Raw genomic sequence first — 24,852 nt, 5'->3', positions numbered from 1 at the left:
GTTCTGGACCGTATTCATTTTGAATCTGTTTTAGCACTTCTGGTATTACCGCCATGGACGCCATGAACACCATGTGTTTTTGTGTAAATGGAAGCAAAGACTGTACCCCAAGTGTCACAGTCCTCCACATGTGGTGCGATCCCCATTGGAAGACAGATAGTCAGAATTCTGTGTTTCTCAACAGGGGTGGTATCTGGAAATACCGCCTCTATTTGAGTGATTTTTTGTGCTAACCAGAATGGAATTTGTTCCCGTTTAATGGGTACTTTACCTAGACAGGACTGTATGTTCTGTGGTGTGATTTTATTTGTGTTCCCCTGATGAGGGGTCAGCTGTGGAATTTTAATAGCTGGTTGGACTGTTGAAGTCCTCATTACATATTGGACTAGTTGTCTGTGTATTTTAATCAGTTGTTTTAACTGTGTTAAAAGTTCTGGTATTGCCATTTTTTCAATGTCTGGATGTGGTGTGTATCCGGCTAGAACCGGCCACGTTGCTCCTGGTCTACCTAGTGGACCGAGCCTGGTGATGTGATCATTATGTTTTAGGGCGCCTTTAAACCAGAGCAGGTGCTCTTGGTATTTGAGTGGTATTTCCACCTCCTCGAAAGGGGTGTACTCATCCGGAGGTTCCTCTATCTTGTAATAATGGAACTCCTTTGTTACAGCGTTTGCTGCTGGAAAATGTATCCATGAATAGAATACCTCTGTCTGCTGATATTCGTGTGCCTCAATTACGAATATGACTGTACCACCTCTTGGTGTCAGTCCATTTTCTATAAGTTTTAAAGTTATAGTTTTTCTTATGCTGACCGGGATGAGTATTGCACCCGGGTCAGTTTGCAGGAGACTTGTGTCATCCGCTAGGAGTTGAGCTGCTATTCTAGCTGCCTCCCTTTCTTCTTCATTGTCTGACATTTTACTGACAAGAAGGTTTTTTGTTGCAGATCAGGTTTTCAAGGAAACAAAGATTAGATGCACAATATTTTGGAACACTGTATCCTTCAACGTTGAATAAACCAAAAACCATACATAGGAGTGTCCTCCTACTAAGTTTGGCGGATTTTAACCTTTCACCCACTCCAGACGTCTTTGGAGTTTTATGGAAAAAAAGGGTCTGTGTGAAAAAGCACGACTGAGTTACTCTAATGTCTTGCGTTAGATTTATCGCCTATCCAAACCGTTGGGCGCCATGTAGTGTAGTTCCTATTATCCCAATAGGCTCTGCGCATTGGAATAATATCTTCAATAGTATAGACGTAGGACTGTGGTTAACTAGGTCGCGTCTCTCTCAGCGCGTCAAAAGGGAGGGGAAGCGTCCGTGGGCTTTTCTGCATCAGCTGGGCTCTCCGACAAGTAGCGCTGCTCCAAGCTCGTCACCACCGTGTCTTAGCTTAGGGCAGCGTCGGTATATTTATACCTGAAAGGTGCCGTGTTTGATGTAAGGATGGACATAAGACGTCAGCAAGAATGTCATAAGGACTGGTCGTTCTTACATTCTTTGCAGGAGTTCTCGAGCAAAATCAAAACAATAGCTGCGGGGGATTTCCCAGGTCTGTTGGAGGTTTGATTTGTTTTGAGAACTCAGTGTGCTTTCTAGGGGGCTGAAGGGATAGTGCTTGCTTAATGTGACAGCATGCGCTATGACCTAATCTGAAAACGGGTTTCTGTGCCGGTGTATGGACGTTAATGAATTAATAACCGGACAAGGGTCAGAAATAGGAGTATCAATATGGGTAACTAGATAAACAAACTACACTATTTTCCCCCCAGGCATAGTAGGTGGTCACACTGGCAGAACTGGCCAGGGAGTTAAATAATTGCAACATCGGAGCCTGCATCTAGGGTAGAAAAAGACAGTAGAAAGAGACCGTGAGACCATCAGGCCCTGGAGATTTCCCCAGGCGAAGGCTTTTTAGTGGCTTCTGAAGTTCGACTGGAGTTCCATCGGAGTCTTGGCCACGCCCTTGCAGCTGTTTTTTAATAACGTTCATTTCTTTGCGGTTACTTTCATACAGTTTGCTAAGATTTTCCTTCGGACTGCTTGTGCCACATCAATGGTTGTGAGTTTCTTTGCACAGATTACCTGGTATGTAATTTCGATGCGTTGTTGAAACATCATTGCCATTGAGTGGACGATGTACACAATTTTTGAATCTCATACATGGTTCTTCTTACTTTTACTTTCAGGTGTCTTCTGTTCTTATTCTGTCCTGATTAGGCCCCTTTTCTAAATAATTGTATTAAGGGATTGAAACATCGCCACAACTTTTATTGGGACTAGTTCTATATTTTGATTGTGTCTGCTGACACCCGTACAGCAAGTGCTATTTGTAATAACATATTGTCACAAGCAGTCACAGGTATATATTTTGTATTTAACATAAGCATGCTACTTATTCACTTTCACTGAGCCACCAATTGGCAGGAGCACCTTATTTTTAGAAAAAAATGAATGCTGTGCAATTTGGGCATATAATTTAAGTAAATAAATTCCCTTATTGCTTAATTGAAATAAATCTGCATAACATTTCTTTTCGTCGCTATTGCTGTGGAAGTCCAAGGCTACAATTCCCCAATAGGGACCACCTTTTTGATATTACGTCCAATTGGAGACAGGTTCTGAGGAAACTGTGTGGAGCCTCAGCAGTGGCTTCTGCGAAGGTCAGGTGCAGCTCACATCTTCACCGACCACAGCCACACTGGACTGTTGTATGCCACTGAGTGGGCTCTGATGCTGGTTTGCAAGAACCATCACCAGTAGAAGCACACTTCTAGTACAATGCAGATGCATGCCAAGGCTGTTGGCACCCAACCCAGATTGATGCACATGACAAGGCAGTTGCAGACCACCCAGGCTGGTGCACACAGTTGGAATGTTGCACTCCGACTTGGGTCAATACACACAGCATGGCAGTTGCAACCTTGTCATGGGACTACTCACACACAACAAGACAGAAGAATCGCATCCCTGGGCTGAGACACAATGCAGGCAATTGCATTTCGACCCAGGCTGGTAGGCAGTCTTCTAGGCATTAGATAGACCCTCTGCAGAAACTGCTTTTTTCAGGTGATGTGCCATCACCTCTGGGAGACTGGCAGACATCAGTGATCACTTAGCAGTCTTTCAAGTACTCCGTGCAGCATTTCCTTCCTTACAACTAGAACAAACTGGGATTATTTGTGTATCATTTCAATACACATTTTATAGACTAACATGTGGATCCACTGTCTCAAACTTCAGAACCCCATTTGGGGTCATTCTCTTTCAAGTGTGCTTCTCAGGCGGTTTTCCAGACACAGCCATTTTGCAAAGTGATGCTTCTCTCAACAAGTAGCACTGGAGCTGTCTCCAAAGTGGAGTACCCACAACATTTCTGCACCTGGCTGCCATTAGCCTCTTAGAAGCAGTAATGAGGAACAGACAAAAGAAAAGGCCTGACCTGAAAATGTTCGAAGCTTGCACAACAAAAACTGCAGTCCCACCCCTCACCTCTACCATCAAACAAATGGAAGTTCTCAAGAAGCACTGATCAGCAGCCTTTTGTAAAAGAAAGTTCAACAAAGGCAAGGAATTTTTAAAGCTACACCTTTTTTCATTCTCCTTGCTTCAATATCTGGGTCTTCAACCTCCAACCATAAGAATGCAGGTGGTATATTTCCAGTTCTTCCTCCATCTTGTGTCATGTTAAACAAGGGGATGCAGAATAGATCCCATTGACTTTGGTACCCATATGTGTGCGCACTCTGTGTCATACTACTACACATACAGTTCAAACTTGATATCCATGCATATGAACTTGACAAACACATCAGCACAATGCTCTGGGTTTCACATAACAGCAGAACTTTACATTAGAGGGGCCAGTACAACACACAGTCACTGATACAGGCAATAAAGTCTCATCAACTACAAGATGACAAGCCTCAGCACACTGCCACCATCAATTTATGTGTAAAATCTAGGACACGGGCAGTAGTGCTCTAGCAACTATGAGGGCACACTTTGTGTACCCCTCCAGGTCATAGGACAACACCAAGACCTTGCTTAGTCAAGGATTGGAACTGGCTACTGCACATACACTAGTATAACATGATGCTAAAGCAAAATAAAAATCAAGATACCTGATATGCATGTAGTCAGGCACTCAGGGCAAGTATACACCTTCGGTTACGATACAGGGAACATTCCCATCCTAATGATTTTAAAGATAATTTTATCCTTAAAAGAGAACAAATTGATTCCCTTCTGGCTTGAAGTGCCTGATCAAATTTCACAGAATTCTCCTGCATCGGTTACTCACTTCTTGTCAGTCAGAAAGGCTCTGAATGGCATTTGGATTTACCTAATCCGCGTCGGAACCCATGTGTCCGACCAACTTGGAAACATTTCCGCTCAACTGATTAGGATAGAAGGTAACAGTTCGGTCTTTCCGACTTGGTTCCAACTGGCATTCGAAGACTCTGAGTCGGTCGGAGCTGAATCGTATAGGTCTATAGGCCGCATTTCTGACCGACGTATTACGATGTCGGATTTGGACAGCCTTTCCGAATCTGTCTGTCTGAAATGGAACATCTGTCAGAAACTGACTTTGGGGGCCCATAGCAGGCCTGCCTTCACCCAAAGGCCTCTGGTTGGGGCCTGTGGTGGTACCCATGTGACCCCTCTTTACAATCATGCACAGTGTAGCAGGCACCATGGGGTGCCTGCAACAAGGTGCAAAGTTTTCCGCAACCACCCCTTTCTTCAATGGGAGCCTGTGTTGTCGGTCGGAACAAAGGCTCCAATTGAAGTCAATGGGAGTCCAACCAAACAGTGCCTGGAAGCATCGTAATCAGTCGGTCGGACTCGCCGAACCTGAGTCTAACGTGGCTTGAAGGCCACGGGCGTGCACCAGCGCTGCCGAGGATTTCATTTTTAAACCGCATCTCAGCTGATTTCGAGCTGCTGCTCATTTTAATGACATTATTGGTTCTCTGTGTGCAACTCAGCTGACTACGAGCTGCTTGCGCATATTTTTAACATTTTCTGCTGCTTGTGTGTTATGTTCACAGGGCTCCGCACTATCTGCTAATAGTGACGCTTATTTACTTACCTTGCTCTTGACCCCGGTCCGCCCCGGCAGTGTGCCGTTTGTTGCGGAGGGTCCCTGCACGAGCGCCACTTCCTGGTCCTGCACCACTTCCGCCCTGCCTCTCCACCGTGCAGGTGAGCGGTCTAGTGGTTGCAGAACCAGGGTCTATATCTCGCTTTCAACCTGGCCCCGCGGTAGACTAACGTGGCTTGAAGGCCACGGGCGTGCACCAGCGCTGCCGAGGATTTCATTTTTAAACCGCATCTCAGCTGATTTCGAGCTGCTGCTCATTTTAATGACATTATTGGTTCTCTGTGTGCAACTCAGCTGACTACGAGCTGCTTGCGCATATTTTTAACATTTTCTGCTGCTTGTGTGTTATGTTCACAGTGCTCCGCACTATCTGCTAATAGTGACGCTTATTTACTTACCTTGCTCTTGACCCCGGTCCGCCCCGGCAGTGTGCCGTTTGTTGCGGAGGGTCCCTGCACGAGCGCCACTTCCTGGTCCTGCACCACTTCCGCCCTGCCTCTCCACCGTGCAGGTGAGCGGTCTAGTGGTTGCAGAACCAGGGTCTATACCTCGCTTTCAACCTGGCCCCGCGGTAGACTAACGTGGCTTGAAGGCCACGGGCGTGCACCAGCGCTGCCGAGGATTTCATTTTTAAACCGCATCTCAGCTGATTTCGAGCTGCTGCTCATTTTAATGACATTATTGGTTCTCTGTGTGCAACTCAGCTGACTACGAGCTGCTTGCGCATATTTTTAACATTTTCTGCTGCTTGTGTGTTATGTTCACAGTGCTCCGCACTATCTGCTAATAGTGACGCTTATTTACTTACCTTGCTCTTGACCCCGGTCCGCCCCGGCAGTGTGCCATTTGTTGCGGAGGGTCCCTGCACGAGCGCCACTTCCTGGTCCTGCACCACTTCCGCCCTGCCTCTCCACCGTGCAGGTGAGCGGTCTAGTGGTTCACGTTGGCCAGCATAAATGACGGTCTGGAGGAAGCGCAGCGGACGAGCGCAGCGGGAGCGCCGACTTCGCGCCGAAGTCGCGCATAAGTCAAGCCAGTCTGCGCCCGTCCGCGGCCGACCGAGGCCCGGGCCTACGCATGCTGCCCGTTTCATCACCTACTCCTCACAAGAACTACGCTCTTTTCCTCCCTGTGCTCCCCTTGCTCCTCACATAATTGCCATCACTCAAAAATATGGCATTTTCTCCTCCTTCCCTCCCACCATTCCCCAGGCTCCTTTCCCTGTCACCCCTCCTTTTAATTCTGCCGCCCCTATATCTATCAAGCCCAGCTCCCCTGGTAGTCATCCTATCTCTCTAGTGTATCTCAATACCCGCTCCCTCCCAAAACATCACCTTGATGTATTCCAACTCTTGGACGGTGGCAATATTGACATCTTGCTCCTCGCTGAAACTTGGCTCCACGCTGGCTCTTACCCTGACATCTTGGCTGCCATACCCGCGGGCTACTATATTCTTCATTCTAATAGGACATCTGGTAGACCCGGCGGTGGAGTTGCCGCCATCATCCGTTCTAATCTACAATTCACTAGTTTAATAACTACCCCCATACTAAATTCTGACACTCTTACGTTGAAATTCACTTCTCCCACACACTCTTTTATTTGTGTTCTAGTGTATCGTCCCCCTGTCAATATGCCCTCCTTCCCATCCTTGTTTAGCGATTTAATCTCGCAGCTCACTATCAACTCTGCCAGGATCTTGATCATTGGCGATTTCAATTATTGGCCACTAGACCCCCTTGAATCCTCTCTCTCACTTGAATTTACCGATCTGCTACTTGGTTTAAATTTTTCCCAACATATCTCTGTCGCTACCCATAACAAAGGCCATACTTTGGACCAGGTTTGGACCACCAATTTGGATATCTCTTCTCCTGTGGTCTACCCCTGTACCTGGTCCGATCACTTTTTTATTTCTTTCTCTCTAAAATTATTAGTTCCTAGCCGCTCCCCACCAGCCTCTAACTTTTCGGCACGCAACTGGAAGCATGCCGATATTTCCCTTTTTCATTCGACCCTTACTTCTACACTCCCTCTTGACCTCCCTGATTTGAACTCTCAAGCTGCCACCTTGGACCAATGGCTGTCTCTAGCTAGTGACGTGGTCGCTCCAGTTAAAATTATCAACGCTAAACGTCCTCATGACGCTCAGCGCTGGTTTACCGATCAACTGAAGGCTGATAAACTCCTTCTTAGACAGGCTGAGCGCCGCTGGAGGCGCAACTATGATCCTCCATCAAAACTTATCTATATTGACTTACTAAAATCCTATAAAAAGTCTATTATTTTGGCCAAATCTTCCCACTATTCTCAGAAAGTTATTAACTCTGTATCCAGAACAAAAGAAATCTTCTCTATTGTAGCTGAACTCTCCCTACCTGACCGTGTCACTCCCCAGCCTCAACCCTCGCAAGCTCTGTGTGACTCCCTTAATGCTTTTTTTTCTGATAAAATCTCCATGATCAAACATAATATCCCCCCTACTACCATGTCTCAGGCCAGTGCTCTCCCTTCCCCGAATCCTCACTCCTTGCATGAATTCCCCCCTATCTCCCTGGATACTTTTCGTTCTCTACTCCAGGCTGTTGGCTCCGGTTCCCCTAATGACTGTTGCCCTCCTCAAATCCTAAGAGATGCTTTTATGGCCTGTCCCGGCCCTCCCCTTGACCTTTTAAATCGCTCACTCTCCACAGGCTCTGTCCCCTCCGCTTTTAAAAGCGCTGTGGTGGTACCTATCTTAAAAAAACCCGGCTCTGACCCTGCGGTCCTGGGCAACTACCGTCCTATCTCCCTCCTCCCTTATCTGGGGAAGGTCTTGGAAACCTATGTCACCCGATGCCTGAGCACTTTCATCGAGGAAACTCATTTCCTCGATGACCAACAGGCTGGTTTCAGACCGTTCCATTCTACGGAGGCAGTGGTGGTGGCGGTTATGGACACGCTGAGACAGGGGGCTGACAAGAACATGGCCCAGGCCCTAGTGTTACTCGATCTCTCGGCCGCTTTTGACACGGTCGACCATGACATCTTGGTCGACCGTGTCAGAAATGCTGGCATCTCTGGCCTGGCCCTGTCTTGGATTGTATCCTTTCTCCAACTACGCTCCCAATCGGTACATCTGTCTTCCTTTTCTGCTCCTCGTATTTCACTTTCCTGTGGTGTTCCCCAGGGTTCTGCCTTGTCCCCTCTCTTGTTTAATCTTTATATGCAGCCCCTCCTTGTCTCTCTTCGTCATTCTTCTGTTACCACTTTTAACTATGCAGATGATCTGCAACTTATCTTTCCTATCGACCCCTCTCCTCTTTCTTGCTCTAATTTTCAAACCACAATGCTTAACATCTATGAGTGGATGAACTTCAGCCAGCTGAAGCTCAATCCGAGCAAGACAGAGTTGGTCCTGATAGGCGGGCCCCCTCACCCTTGGACTTCCAATTTCTGGCCCCCTGCCCTTGGTCCCCCTCCCTGCCCAGTCAACTCTGTGAAGAGCCTTGGTGTTACCATCTCTAGCGACCTTTCGATGCGGCCGCACATCAACGCTGTTACCTCGGCCTGCTTTTACCATCTCCGCAGAATCGGGAAGATCCGAAGGTTCCTATCACCAGAGGCTCTCACCCTTGTTATCATGGCCCTGGTCACCTCACGTTTAGACTATGCCAACTGTCTATACGTGGGGATCCCGGCATACCATCTCCAACGCCTTCAATTGGTGCAAAACCAGGCAGCCAGATTAATTTTTCAGCAGCCCAGACACCAACATGTCACTCCGCTGTTGAAAACCCTACACTGGCTCCCTGTTGCGCAACGCTGCATCTTTAAACTGGGATGTACTATTTTCAAATCTCTTTTTGCCTCTGCTCCTGTCTTTATTTCCCTCCGCTTGCACTCCTATGTTCCCTCTCGACACCTCAGATCCTCTGCTTACAATCTTTTGATCACTCCTAGGTTTAAACGCAAGAAACACGGTGGTGCCTGTTTCTCCTTTCTTGCCCCGTTCACTTGGAATTCCCTCCCTCTCTCCATCCGGCTCAGCTCCGATTACTCCTCCTTTCGCAAATCCCTGAAAACACATCTGTTCCGCCTTGCCCATGGCTAGCTGCACCCACCCCCTTGTGCCCTTATCCACTGGTCTTTGAGCGCCAAGAAACCAATTGGTGTATGTGCGCGGTATCAATTTTTTTTTTTTTTTTAACATAACATAACATGAGTCAGTCAGAACCAATTACGTCAAGGAGCTGGTCGGAATGCTTTCCGACTGACATCGTAATGAGGCCCTTAGTCTCTAATCTATCTGTATAGTAACAATTTCAAAATGTTCTCATTTGGTACAACAATCTGATTAAGAAAAAAGGAAAAGTCATACTTTGGATGATTTGGATACCTAAGGAAATTTAAACTGTTTCATAACTGTTTTAGAAGATTTTTTATCCCTTTTTTTTCCTTGTCCAGGTCATATGATTTACCAAATAAACGTAATAAATAATATCATCTGCTTAAGGATATTATCAATTTTATTTTGATATCACTAGTCTCCTCTGTCCTGTTAACACCATTATTAATGTGTTGAATACTGTAATCACAAGAGCTTCTGTTATTTAGAAGATGACCGGGTCCCCTACAATAGAGAGTCTGAGCTTTCATGGGAATTTGACCCACATTATAATTGAGCAGTCTTTCTCTATCTGGGAGAAAATTTGGGACAAATTACACTCCACTGTCCATACGCTAATCTTTCTCAAACCTTGGTTTTCTTTTATAATAGATTGTACTATACTACTGTTCACATGTATTAACTTAAAATTGCTATTATTGATAATTGCTGTTTCATTGATTCAAATGTTGGTTCACATATTCACAGGTTCTTTGTGTGCCTTAGAGTTTATATATCCTGGATGGTTGTACAGCAAAACATTTACATATTTTCGAATATATTGGGCAGCTTTTTCAATAGATAAATTCTTCTCTTCTTCGATGATTTACACTGTTTATGGTCTGATAATTCGTAGCTTAACAAACTTCTTGATTGGCTACTAGCTATTGGACTGCAGGTATAGCTGAAAGTGTAAGGGTCAGATCTCTGTTAAAATTAGGCACTAGCAATAAACTCTGCTCTGCTTGAGGAGGAGCGCTGAGTTCCTGAATTTCACTTTCCAGGGGCAAATGAATTTTTTTCTCTATTCTCGCTCGAGATGTTTTTCAGTGCTCATTCCCAAGTGTCATGATAATCTCGGGCTGCTAGTGAGCTTGCTTGATACTTTGCGCTCGCTTGCACGCCTTCCGGCTGCGACAGAGCCAATGCAGTGCTGATCGCGAATAAACCGATTGAGTGGCTTTTTGCTCGAAAAGCAGCTGAAACGTTTTTCAAGTAGACTTTCTTTTCCAATGGGCCACTGGAGATGTTTTCTTTTGTGCAAGAAGCCTTTTTTCCAACTGGAAGGAAGTGCCCAGAGACTCCAATTTCCTGTTCCCGTTCAGCAGGCTCCTCCCAGTGCTTTGTCCATCTCCTGGTCACATTTTGTTTGGATTTGGAGCTGGAAGGATCACTCTCCTCGTCTGCTGCGTATATACAATTGGTTTAAGGGCTTTGTGTTTGAGATTTCACAAGTTCAAAAACTGCTGTATAAGGGTGTTGTTTGTTTGATTGGGGGTATACACCAGGATTTATTTGTTCTTCAAACTGAGGGCCAAATTTAGAAGGAAGTAACGTAGATCTGTGCCACAAGCCAATTGGCTGTGCTATGCTGCATTACATGAGCTCTCCCCTGCGCTGGAGCACAATTGGATGTCATGCGCCAATGCAGGTACACTCATTCCATGGTGCAAGGGTGCCTGCATTGCAGGTATGATTGTTTTTGTACAGGAAGGGACACATTACCTCACAAAAACAATCACAAGAGGTGTTTTCCTCTTTTTTATGTGTGCTGCAGAATGCAGCACATATAGAAAGAGGAAAAATCGAGAAGTCAAAGCATTTGTCCTCGTTGAGCCTCCTTCTGCCTCACTGGGGAGGCGTAGGATTCTGACACATTCCCAGGTTTACGAAACATTGTAAATCTGGGAATGTAGCATAATCCATGAGTGTTGCTTGGAAACACCCACAGCAACACCCATGGAACGTCCCTTTCGCACAAAGTCCTGCGTGAAAAAGGGGCCATATTTACAAGGACAAGAAGAGCCACGCGGGGTGGCTTTACGTGTCCTTGTAAATAAGGAGCATCACACAGCGCCACCGGTGCATCACAAAATGTGAAGCACCAGCAGCACAATGGGCTTGTAAATATGTCCCTAAATGTTTTTTCTTGCTTGTTTGCTTTTAAGTGCACAAGAGAAGTGATATCACCTGCAGTACTGCCAAACAGAAGGCATGTGCAGTCACACGTCAGTCCTCCACTCTCTTCTGCTTGAGCAGCTTAGTGCCACTGTCGACTGAGAGCTTTAAGATGTACCAAATAAAATTGCTACCAAGAAAGTGGTCAATGAGAAGATGCAGATTCCTATTAGTGACATGTAACCCCAAATCTTTTTTGGACCACCACGTAATGGGCCTGCTGCACCGGCCTCCATGGTGCAAGCTGAGAGCAGCACTCCTGCATCAACAGCAGTGCCCGGACCTAAACCCAAGATCTTGCCTGTCAGTGAGACAGCCGCTACAACCATGGCAACACCGACGATTAGTGACACTGAATTTGAGTTGTCCCTTTTGCAAAGTAGCATCCAATCATTTCAGCAAACAGAGCAGAGTGGACAGCAGCCGTAGCCAGCAATAGTACATCTTCCTGATGTTCTAGCAGAACAGGAGGTTGAGCTTTCTTTTGAGCAAGAATCTTCTCTTTTAGAATCATTGGCTCCTAGATCTCCAGCAAGCAAAAGGCAGGGTACTACTCAACCATCTTCTCCAATCACCACTGCTGATGATGATGATGATGATAGGGGCATGGAGTGGACACCGACATAGTCCCGAAGACAATAGGAGAGACAAGGGAACATAAATATTCCTGAAAGCCTTAGACTTATGGAAGGGGATGATGAGGAGGATGATGATGATGACGAGGCAGTGATTGTCGAAGGTGAATCACAGGAGTCCGACATTGCTTTTCAACCAGCTCCAAGGGATGTGGCAATGGTAGCACCGCCAGCTCCCACATTTGCAAAGCCCCAGCTGAGACCTACACTAACACCTACTTCAGTAGAAGTATTCACTGCAGAGATGCAATCGACAACACGCCCACCTACCTCCAGTTCTTCTTCAGGCATGCATAGTAAAAAAGTGGGACTTTTTTACATTTAGAAAAGAGGGGGAGCACATTGCAGTATGTACCATTTGCCACACAAATGTTTGTCAAGATACGCCTGGTTCACATTATGGTACTGGAGGTCAAATAGCCCATATGAAAAAAACACCATGCATTCAAGTGGGAGGAGCACCTTAAACATTGCTGAATCTGGTTGTGGTGGTGGAGGTGAGGAGGAGAGCCGGTGAACATAAGCTACAAGTTCAATAAAAGTGTGAGGTGATGATGAGGACGTAGAGGGTGACATCCTCACACAAAGCAGCGTTATCCCATCAGTGCACCAGCACAATCAACCACCTCAGTGACTTTACAATGGCACAAGACTCAGAGACAGCTGGAGACACCATGCCATACAGTGACTGCCCCACTAGAATGTGCACTGAGTCTACCACCACCTACTTCTCAAAAGTCACCTGCATCAGTGGCCCCCAAAAACAGGAAAACTATACAGGCTACTATTATGGGCATTCTCAGGGAGGAGGGGCCCTATGACTGCAACCACCCAATGGCATTTTCGTACAATGAGAAGCTTTTTGCTTTTGTGGGAGGAGTGGGATTCCTAGAATTTGTGGCAGCCATCTGCCCAAAATTGAAGGTTTCAATTCTGACCTATTTTGCCAGAGTTGCAGTTCCAGCCCTGCATCATGATGCACTGAAAATGGTTGGTCAACCAACAAATACCACAATGACCACCCCATACTTTAGCTTGTCACAACATTTGCATTCATACTTCAACAATCAAACCAAATTCCTCATTCATCAGCACCTTTCTTCACACATACATACTTCTTCCACCTCCTTGGTATTCCAAGGGATTCTTGTCCTCTTCTATTGTACACCAAGGATCAATCACCAAACAAAGGAAAATTTTAGTCTAACTTAGTTGTGCCTCACGCCAAATCGCAAGTACAATTGTTCAATTCAAAGACTTTTTAGGAATGCACAACTGGACTAATATGTTTGGAAAATACAATTGTTTGGTATACAACAAACAGGTCTACGCGTTTGAACCCCTTGCTCCCTGGGGTTCTCCTCAGGACCAAAAATAACTGTGGAAAGAAAGAAAAAAAGAAAAAATCCAAATTTTAAAACTGTGACTCACAAGCTCAGCCATAGTTGTTCTTACCTATTTAGACCTGATCCCCAAATGATCAATTAATTCTCTTCAGAACACGATATCTAAAATGAAACAAATCAAAAGACAGCACACTGTCAGAGAAAGAATAAAAGAGTGTGGTCCGGGCTTGAACTGTGCCACTTTACATGGATACTTACAAGATAAAAAATGTCAAGTCACGTGGTGCTACGTAAAACGGAGCCTTGGAGTTGCATGAAGCTCAAGTCTTAGAGAGCCTGCGTCTATGATAAAGCAAAATAAACATCATGTGCGTATTATCCACTGTGCGCTTAGAATGCACCAAGCTATTCTGTAGCTGGCCCGAGTAAGAATGCATACCTTTAAGGTACAAAATTGCAAAGACGAGTGTTCGCTAGTCTCCGCTTGGCGTGAAGTCCGGCACAGGCAGACCTCTGTCTCTGAAATGAATGCGTGTATTAGTTTGTTTTGCTTTGTGTGTTGCACTGGTGGCAAAAGTGAAACCCTGAGTCCCCCTTTTGCTCTTTTTGCTCTGCTTTCTGCGTCTTCTTGGTACACTCCTCATCAAGCTTACCTTCGTTCTGTCCTTCTCATTGACTCTAAAATACAAGGTCTAGTCTACAATTCACAGTCCTTTTAGTCTCCTGCATGAACAAATGGCAAAAGCCTAGATCAGCACTTCTGCTTACCTACAGGACTAGACCAGACAGGCACCCAAGAGTACACCCTCACCAGTACATTGCCTTCATATTGCCAATCAAGATGATACAGTACAATATAGAACAATTCCGCCGACGTGTGCCAATTGGGGAAAAAAGGTACACCCGAAACAAAAGATTGTGCAACCATGCGACGTATTGTGCTAAGTAAAAGCCAGGAGTGAGATGTGAAGTAGAGCATCCGTTGTCCCAAGTTTGAGATATAATGAGTCACAGAATATGAGGTCAGATTGACCAAGGTTAGAGTCTTAAGTAGAACCTCTGAATACTGACTGTTTCACCCCTGTTGCCCTGATGGATATAGGGAATGAGAGATTGTCTTAGTTAATATTCCTATTCGCCACAATATAAGGCCAAAGAATAAGCTCACCATGGAAGTGGATCATTCAAATCCGATGATCCAAGATGTAGAAGCACCTTCAAAATTGATGCGGTAAGAGTATAATCTGTAGATTGGCCCAGATGTTCCTGATAATAAGAATAAAGATTATTATAGTTTTTTGTTTCTTGATTTTTTTAAAATTAACGGTTCGGACGTAAGTCACAAAAGATCCTTTTAAGTTAGCCGGAGATTCATTACAGTCTAAAGGCTATGTTGTGGCCTCGGTCATGTATGTCCTACACGTATTTGAAAGTAGGCCATATTAAATGTGTTGGTATTATTTGCTCAAGGTAGTGTTACCTGGAAAGTATAGATGTAACGTTCCAGAAGTTGTTTTCTGATAGTAATTCCACAGGCGGCCCACCATAATATGTTGAGAAAAAAGCGAGAATCTGTTCCGATCCCCCTGTATTTAAAACACATGTGAAACATATATATGTGAGCCACATTATATCAGGCTCTTGAAAAATTCATATACACGATATTCCTAATAGTATGGATCTCAGTGTAAGGTTCATTTATTAGATGATGCGTAGCAACTGAAAAGTGGCCCTATCTCCCATTAATATGATTAAGAGAGATTTAATCATTAGTACCTTCCCCCCACTCATACAGAGGAACATACTCATTCCAAGAACAGAAGGTGCTCGATCACCATTGCCCTCCTCTCCATTGTTTAACTAGAAGCGATTCAATCATTATTGCCCTCCTCGCTCTTACTCCTCCAAGCCAACATAGTTATTTGTAAAATCGAGCGTGGTGGTGTAACTAAAAATAATCCAATAGTTGTTACCCTCCTCGACCCGTTGTAACCAAACAGTCATGCCGCCAAACGGTAAACGGTAAAAACATTCAAAACAATAAACAATGTGCTCTCACTCGTCAGATTGTAATACCTTCGAGAGTCAGTGTAGCGAGGGGGACGGTGGTGCGAGCTGGTTGTCGGGTAATGTTCAAGCCGGTAGTTGAACTTAGATCTTGAAACGCGAGACCTAGAAAACAAGCATAGGTGCCAATTTCACAGTAGTGCAGGAGGGCGTCGCCAGGGCTGAAAGTTCCTGATCGATCAAGGTTGTGTGGCATACCTGTGATAGGGTGTCCGCAATCTCCTGCTCCTCCCCGTGGAATACTGGAAGCAGTGTTCGCCGGTCCCCGGCCATATTTAAAAGGTAAGGGCTGGTCCTGGACTATGTCACGTGATTTCCCTCGGCGATACAGCCGATTAGGGAAAAGTTCTATGTTATCCCATGTTTCTCCCAAGAGCGGCCATCTTAGCATGTAGTAAAGTACAAAAAATAACCTGCTGATATCATTACGGGAAAAGTAAAAGATGCGCGGTGGTCATATATGACCCATCCAAAATTAAAAATTAAAGTGGTACATTTCTTCATATTTGTAACGTTTTAAACCTAATTATCCTTTCCATCCTCGCGCGCATTACTGTGCTGGGCACATTTTAAAACTTGTATTGTATACTTCTGGTAAATATTTTAAACGCGCTGCTTGTGATTGCGCAGTCTGTTTCTTCGCCACTCATTGGGCGCTCGCCACTGCAGCAACTTGGGGAATTAGGTAGGCTCACCTGCATGATAATTGTTTTTCACCCGCATTTGACAGGACTCAGTTAGTGGGGTTCCGGGTTGTGGTGGTCCCGACCGCCATCTTGGGTGGGTGTTTATGCTTGGGCCACCTTTAGGCGCCATATTGCTCGGTCTAGTGGCTCTAGTAGCCGGAAGCCCGTGCGGCGTTATAGTATAAATTAGTATGGGTGAGCAGGCGCGCAGCGTGTGCGCGCAGCGGAAGCGCCGTAGATGCGCCGGAGTCCCGGGCGCTCCCGGTGCGTCTTCCTCGGCTACTTTGCACATGTTAGATCCCCTAGTGGATTCTCATGATCCTCAGACTGATAACAATGCCGGTAAACATTGTATCTCGACCCTCATTCCTCCTACAGCTCTCTCTTGTGGACTGTTGAATGTTCGATCTCTTGTAAAGCATCATGCTGAAATTGCTCTCTTAATAGAATCCTTAAATTTAGACATATTATTTGTTACGGAGACCTGGACTAAAGTGGACTGCGGGGTGGAACTTGGGTGGGCCTGTCCCCCGGGTTACCTTATAAGACATACCCCTCGAGTATCTGGCAGAGGAGGCGGAATAGGCTATATCTTTAAAGACTCTATTTCCCTTACGCAGTTGGCGGTAATAGAGGTACTGGGGTTCAAGCTCATGGGCTTTTCCATCACGACCCAGGGCGGCACTCTGGTAACGGGTCTTCTATGTTATAGACCGCCCTCTTCAACCACCACGGCCCTTCAGTCATTGGTTGATCTGAGTTACGATCTTTCAAATTCCCATACTAGATTTCTCAAGATCTGGCCTACAGAGAACTCTGCCAAGCATGCAGTAATATACAACTTGCACAGCTGGTTATGTCACCTACTCATGCTAAAGGGCATACTTTAGATCTTGTATTTGCCGATAAGGATTTAGTTACAGTTGGAGAGGTCGTGGATCAATGCTGGACTGACCATGCACTGGTTCTAATGTCTGTCTCTTTGCCCGGTCCGCTAAAAATAGGCGACCCAGGTGGTACCAAGATTAGTAGGCAATGGTCTCGCCTTCTAAAGCAACCGAACATACCCATATTATTGCCTAAAGCTTTTACGGTGGAGGATAGTGTAGACAAAAGCTACGCTGTCCTTTGCCAGCAGATTTCGACATCTCTGGATGAGCTGGCTCCACTAAGGAAGGTGGGGGACAGACCAAGAGGAACTAATGCTTGGTTCACTGATGACCTTAGACAGCATAAACTCCGCTGTAAACAGGCGGAACGATTCTGGAGGAGAGAATATAAGGAGTCGGATAAGGCAGCATATAAAGTGGCCTTGCAGGAATACAAGGTCCAGCTGAAGAAGGCCAAAGCTCAATTTCTGGTAGATACGCTGGCCAAGGCCCCTAACAAGTCGCAGACCTTGTTTAAACTGGTCGACAATCTAGCCAACCCGTCTTGTACTGCACCAGCTATTCCCGTCTCCCAGGAACTGTGCGATTCTTTAGCCTCTGCGTTTGAGGAGAAGATTAAGACAATTTTGAATGGACTGCGGATTCCTGGCCAGCCCGCATTGTCCTTATCTTCCCCCGCAGAATCCCCCCTTCTTGCGGGCCCTAAGAGGGATCATAATTGGGAAGAGTTCCCTCAGCTGTCTTGCTTTCCTACTCCCTCTTTGGAGGAGTTCTGCGTTTTGGCCAATGGCGTGTCCTCAGGATCACCACTTGACCCTATGCCACATAAGATCTGGAAGGCATTTCAAGATGAGCTGTTTCCTCCGCTTCACTCCATCTGTTGCCAGTCATTGAGTACAGCATTAGCTCTAGACAGTTGGAAGTTGGCGATAGTCACACCATTGCTAAAGAAGGTTTCTCTGGATCCTTCAAGTCCGGCCAACTACAGGCCCATTTCGCTCTTACCATTTGCGATAAAAATTATCGAGAAATGGGTCACGAGAGCACTATCCAGCTTTCTGGAAAATAACTCCTGCCTGGATACATCACAATTCGGCTTTAGGCCGGCTCATGGCACTGAGACTGCATTGGTCACCGTGTTGGACGATCTACGAACGCGTGTCGACAGGGGCAAGTCAGCATTTTTAGTGCTGCTTGACATGTCGGCCGCGTTCGACACGGTGGACCATGCAGTACTACTGAGCCGCCTTCAGAGCATAGGAGTAACTGGCTTGGCTTTGAGATGGCTAACATCGTATCTCAGCAACAGACAGCAAGCAGTGGCGTTACCACCTTTTCGATCTGCCATACGACAAGTGAATCAGGGTGTCCCCCAGGGGTCAGCGATCAGTCCGATCCTTTTCAATCTTTATCTTCGACCCCTGGTAGACCTGATAAAGTCATTCGGCATATCTGTCATCAATTATGCCGATGACACTCAATTGATTTTCTCATTTGAGGGTACAAAGACAGTATCGAGGGACACTTTCCACTGCTGTATGTCGGCAACAGCAGAGTGGCTGCGAGTCAACTCGCTTCAATTTAATGGGTCCAAAACTGAGGTTCTTCACTGCTCCCTAGATCGTATCCCTCGTCCGCTTCCGGACGACTTTTGGCCTACTTCTATCTTACGCTTTTATGGGATGGGACTACATCTAGCCCCAAGGAACCAATCGCACAGCGTCATGCCGCCCCTGGCGTGCATGTTTTTTCAACATTTTTTTAACCATTTCTCCTTTATGTTCCAGTTTTTTGAAAAAACATGCACGCCAGGGGCGGCATGACGCTGTGCGATTGGTTCCTTGGGGCTAGATGTAGTCCCATCCCATAAAAGCTCATTGTAACTGATGGCAGTGGGGCAGGCCTAAACCTCTCTGCACGCAAATGGAAATAAGGAAAGATAAATGTGGGACAATTAAAGAAACATGATAAAGAGGTGTGCATCCCTTCACCAATTGAAAATTCATAACTACTTCTATCTTAGGCACGGTAGAGGCTGCTGAATCGGCCCGTAATTTGGGAGTTCTGTTTGAACCTAATTTGCAGCTTGACGCCTCTGTGAACAGGACCGCGGCGACATGTATGGGCTTACCGAGTGCCCTACGCAAGATCTTACCGCTCCTCCCCATGGAGGCTAGAGCAGAGGTAGTGCGTAGTTCTATTCTCAGTAGATTAGACTACTGCAACGCACTACTTCTGGGAGCCCCTAAAACTTTGATCTTAAAGCTGCAGAGGATTCAAAACATGGCTGCCAAATTGGCTCTATCCCGCCCACGCTCTGCTTCTTCTTCTGCAGCACTGGCTGATCTTCATTGGCTACCTGTCCAACAGAGAATTACCTTTAAGGCCTTATGCCTTGTTTTTAGGGCTCTGCATGGAGAGGGACCGATACCGCTCCAAAATCTTTTTTCCTGGTGTCAAGCTGCCAGACCTCTGAGATCCTCCTCCGCGTTTCTAGTGACGGTCCCTAGGATCAATAGAGTGAGGATGGGCGGCCGCGCTTTTAGTTTCACAGCTGCCAGGCTTTGGAATACCCTCTCGCTGGCGCTGAGGAGTAGACAAGATCTCACTTCTTTTAAAAAGGATCTCAAGACCTTCCTGTTTCCTAGAGCAATGTAACGTGGTCTATCCGTTTGAATGATGTGGTCTCAGCGCCAGGATACCCTTTGGGTGGCAGTTGCGCTTAACAAGCAGAAAATACATACATACATACATACATCCGTAGGCCATGGTGAGTGTTCTTCAACGATTGAATGAGTTAATTGTTGTTCAACACAGTGATAGGGAATATTGTTGGAAGCTCGAATCGATATGCCTGAGCTAGTTTCCAAAGGGGGCAAAAAGCTATTCCATGGCGAACTACGGAGGCCATGGCGGCCATATTGGAAAGGGTTGAAAATGCATGGAGGCTATCAAACTCGTGTTATTGAGTAGCTATATCCTGGTCCCCAGAGAGAAATTCGGATAATATTGATAAAATACGTGAAGCCCAATGTGGTCAAGAACAAGAATAAAGAATCATAAAAGCGCGAATCATTGTGATCGAACTAATTTCAAAGGGGCAAAGGCTCTTCTATGGCAGTTTGAGGGCGCCGTGGCAGCCATATTAAAAGAGGTTGAAAATACATGGAAGATATCACACTTATTTTATGAAGTGGCTATATCCTTGCACCCATAATGGAATTCAAGTAATGTTGATAACACATGAAAAATCCAGTGTAGTTAATGATAGAAAAAGGAAAACATCAATATAATCAGAGAAGAAGAATACATGAGTGTTCCACATATACAGAAACATCAATATAATTAAAAAAGAATTACATGAGTGTTCCACATATACAGAAACAATTCATATTACAGAATCATTACTTCAACAAACTATTTACGATAAAAGAATTATCAGTCTCAGTGAAAGATGGACAAGTACAACCTAAGTGTCTAATTATGCAATATTCACATTGAGGGCCGATATGTGTCAGAATTTGCCCTACACATATCCATTTTTTCAAGAAAAAGTGATTGATCCGGAGATGTGTACCAATTATGCAAATCTTTGCCACTATTAATCGTTCCTATTCTGATTTCGAGAAACACAGATATACCAGGGGTGGAAGATGTGGCAACAAGGGGTCGCATTAATATCTCATTCAAGAAAATAATGAAGTTCATTGTCAGTATTGTGCCCACTTTGTGTTGCCCGTAAGCGGCAAATCCACTTGGCTTCCCTTTGTCTTACTGTTAGTTATCGATCGCCCCCTCTTTTATCCTGTGGTACATGGTCTATTCCATGGAACCAGAAACTGGTGTCCCCTGGATGTTTCTCACTGTAATGTGAGCTCACAGGGTAACGTTTATCTTTGCCCATAATTGCCCTTCTGTGTTCTTGAATTCGCAACTTTAAGGGACGCACAGTACTTCCTACGTAAATGATGTTACAGCTACATCCAAGAACATATACCACATGTGTGGTGTTGCAATTTATGAAGCTATTTATCCTGTAGTTGATTGGTGTGTTGTATGTGAAGTTGGTGATCTTATTGAGACCTGCATCGCAAACAATACATGACCCACAAGTGTAAAAACCCAAAGGCTTAGATGGAAACCAGGATTCACGTTGGGTTGTTATGTAACTCTGGCATAGATTATCCCTGAGTGATCTTCCCTTCCTGTATGATATAAGGGGTCTCGCTGTTATAGATTCTCGCAGACCAGGGGCATTTTTTAGAATGTCCCGGTGTTTTCTAAGCACATTGTGAACCTTATTGCTATTGGAGTTGTATTGGGTCGTAAAGGTGATGCTTTGATCCTTTCTAGTGGAGGTGTCGTGATGTTTAGTTAGCAATGTATCTTCTCTGCGCAGATTTCTAGCTTTTTGGATCGCGCCATCTACCACTTTCTGATTATAGCCCCTTTTGAGGAATCTGGTTTTCGCAATGTCTAGATTTTGAACATAGGAATTCTCTTCACTGCAGTTTCTACGCAGTCTCACCATCTCACCTTAGGGTATATTGTTGATTACTGAATGTGGGTGAGCACTGTCTGCGTGTAGTACCGCATTGCATGAGGTCTCCTTCCTATACAGGCTGCTTTGTATTACACCTTCCGTAACATAAAAACGAATGTCAAGAAAGTTGATGGTGTCTCTGTCGTGTGTCATGGTAAGTTTCACGTTGTATTCATTGTTATTCAAATACGTGTGAAATTGTTGTAGGGACTCAGTTGAACCCGACCAGAGTACAATGATGTCATCGATGTACCTCCCCCAGAACACAATATATTCGGTCCAGGGGGAGGCACGTTTGCTCCAGGCATGCATCTTGTCAAATTGACCCATGAACAGGCAGGCATATGAAGGCGCTGCCTTTGAACCCATGGCAGTGCCACGGGTCTGGTGGTACCAAACCGAGTCATGTAAAAAGTAGTTGTTATTAAGGATTAAATCAGTCATGTCTAGTAGCATGTTGTTGAAATCATGTTTATCAGCTGGTTCCTTATCCAGGAAGGATTGTAGGGCTTCTATGCGAACATCCCTATGTATACAGGTATACAGACCCTCGACATCAAATGTAACGAAGGAAAGTTCGTTAGACCATTGATAGTTGTTCAGTTTGACCAACTGCTATCTCTTATGTACGAGGGAAGGGCCACTACATATTTCTGTAGATGCAAGTCCACAAATTCAGAGATTTTTTCAGTCGGCGACCCAATTCCAGAAATAATTGGGTGTCCCGGTGGGAAGGCCCTTATGAATTTTGGGCAGGATGTATATGCAGGGGTATTTGGGCTTTGTTACTCTGAGATATTTAAATTCATCCTCTGATAAGAGGCCTGTCTCTCGCCATTCCATCAATTTGGCTGTGATCTTACCAGTGATCCCATTGATTGGATTGCTGGAGATGCGTCTATAACAGCTAGTGTCACTGAGTTGGCGATTGATTTCGGTCATATACTCCCCAAAGTTCATAACCACAACATTACCGCCCTTTTCTGCCTCTTTGATAACAATAGTTTTATCGGCCTTGAGTCTTTCAAGGGCTTGTCGTTGTTTGGCGGTGATGTTGTGGTTAGAAACAGTGGAAAATCCTCCTGTATCCTCCAATTTATGTAGATCCATCGACACCCTTTCATAGAAGGTGTCGATGCTCGAGTGGTAATTGAAGGTGGGTGTGAAGGTAGACTTTCGTTTCAATTGGCTATCCATACTGTGATCTTGTTCTATATCCAACTCCCTGAGTATAGTGGTCATATCTTGTTCCTGTTCCCCATCCAAATTATACAATAATAGGGTGGTGCGAATGTCAGCCACCGAATGTGGAACTTGTGAATTTGTCCCCCTCTGTGGGCTTTCCCTTGGTGTTTGGCGTGAAAAGAAATCCTTTAGTTTCAAAAGTCTAACGAATTTAAAAAGGTCAATGTGAACATTGGTCATATCACCATTTTGAGCACGACAGAAACTGAGACCTTTACTCAAAACAGCCAGTTCGTCTTCATCTAGAACTTTATTTGAAAAATTGACAACTTTTAAATCAGTAGTACATTCTGAGATAACAATTTCCTGGTTAGTAGTAGACAAGTGTGTTATTTCTGTTTGGTTCCCGTTACCACCTTCCCTACTGCTCCCTTCTCTGTACCTGCCCTTTGACCTCCTTCCACCCCTCCTTGTCTTGGTGGCACTCTTAGGGGTTTGGGTTGGCAGAAGGACTGTATGCAATGCATTGAACTGTAATGTGTCATACTCATTCCTTTGTTTCCATACAGATTGAGGATTATGATGTGCTGCTCATTGCCCAGATGAACGTTGTCCTTGTGTAGTGTTTCTCTTTGTCAGACCTTTCCTGAAATCCCTTTCCCATCCAATCACCAATCACCAAACCCCTAACCCTCTTTCCCCGGACTGTGTGATTTATTGAGGTGTGGCTTCATTTTCACCATCAATGGATCGCACACTTAGTGGGGCAGATGTGGAAAAAACAACAACAGCTCACAGCAGGTTCTCCTATTACCTAAGCAATAGCCCACTCTGGTCCCATACACCTACCCGCACATACAAGTGATCCATATTTTAGATATAGAACAAAGACCATCAGTCTTCAGCATCATCATTCAGGCATTGTGTTCCATAACCTTAAATGCCTAACCAACGCTTGTCCACTCCAGATTTTGAGTCCAGTTTTCATGACTCGAAGATTTCATAATTTTAGTTTTAATTAAATAGCAGCTCTCCATTCCTCAAGTTACTACTGTTGCTGTTTTTTGTTATTTTAACACTATCAGGAATTATTTGATGTATCATCATGTAGTAGTCTGATCTCAATTCTTTGCAAAACTTTGATATAACCCACTAACTTAGTGTTTTTCATTTACATTAAGTTACCTGTGATTGATAATCCGATTAATCCTACTGTTGCAGCTCACCTGGGTGGGAGTGGGACCTCGCTTGTGAAGTTGTAAGGCCTTCCCTATTATTGCTTCATCTATATACAGGTAAGACAAGTATGGGGTGAAGTGAACTATTTAAGTTAGTAAGTAAGTAACTAACTGCTAATACAAGTAAATGTTTATATAGGATGTTGTAAACAATATAGGTCCCACCTAATATTCAAGATAGTTAAAGGAATATAGCTACTTATAGCTACGCAGCATAATATACTCCTACAAGTGGATAAATAGGCTGCATAAAAACTGAAGGCAGCAGTGCACAGTAAAAGTAAAATACAAAAACTACTCAGACATAGATTTCTATGAAATATACACATTTTCTTCTTTATTTTCTTTTACAAACAAACCAACCATCTCCACCCACAATAGGCACACCTCTCCTCCAAACAAATTGACACAACCACCAATGTCCAAAACTGTCAACAAATACAAAAACCCAGTCCTAACTCCCTTCCCACCCTCTCCACCCAAAGCAAGTTGCTCCCACCAAAACAAAAAATTAAAAGAAGGACAGGAAGATGGTATTGTCCATTTGGGTCTTGAGCTGATCCAGGCACTGCTCCAACCAGACAGATGTATCACAGCAATGGCCTGCTGTCAGAGCGGAAGGGGGCGGCAACATTTGCTGTTAGCAGGCAGCGACACCAGTGATGGGATGGCCAGGAGGCTGGAGACTGAAGGAGACCAGCTGCACTGGGGTCCAGCAGAGAGGCAGCTATTTCTACCTCTTCTTCTACCAAGACCACCAGCGGGCAATATTCCTGCTGGATTTGGTCCAGCCTTTACCGCTGCAGATGGGCCTCTATCACCTGCCTGG

The sequence above is a fragment of the Lissotriton helveticus genome, chromosome 3_1, assembly GCF_964261635.1.
Source record: "Lissotriton helveticus chromosome 3_1, aLisHel1.1, whole genome shotgun sequence".
NCBI lineage: Eukaryota > Metazoa > Chordata > Amphibia > Caudata > Salamandridae > Lissotriton > Lissotriton helveticus.
Note: the sequence above shows the minus strand (reverse complement) of the source record.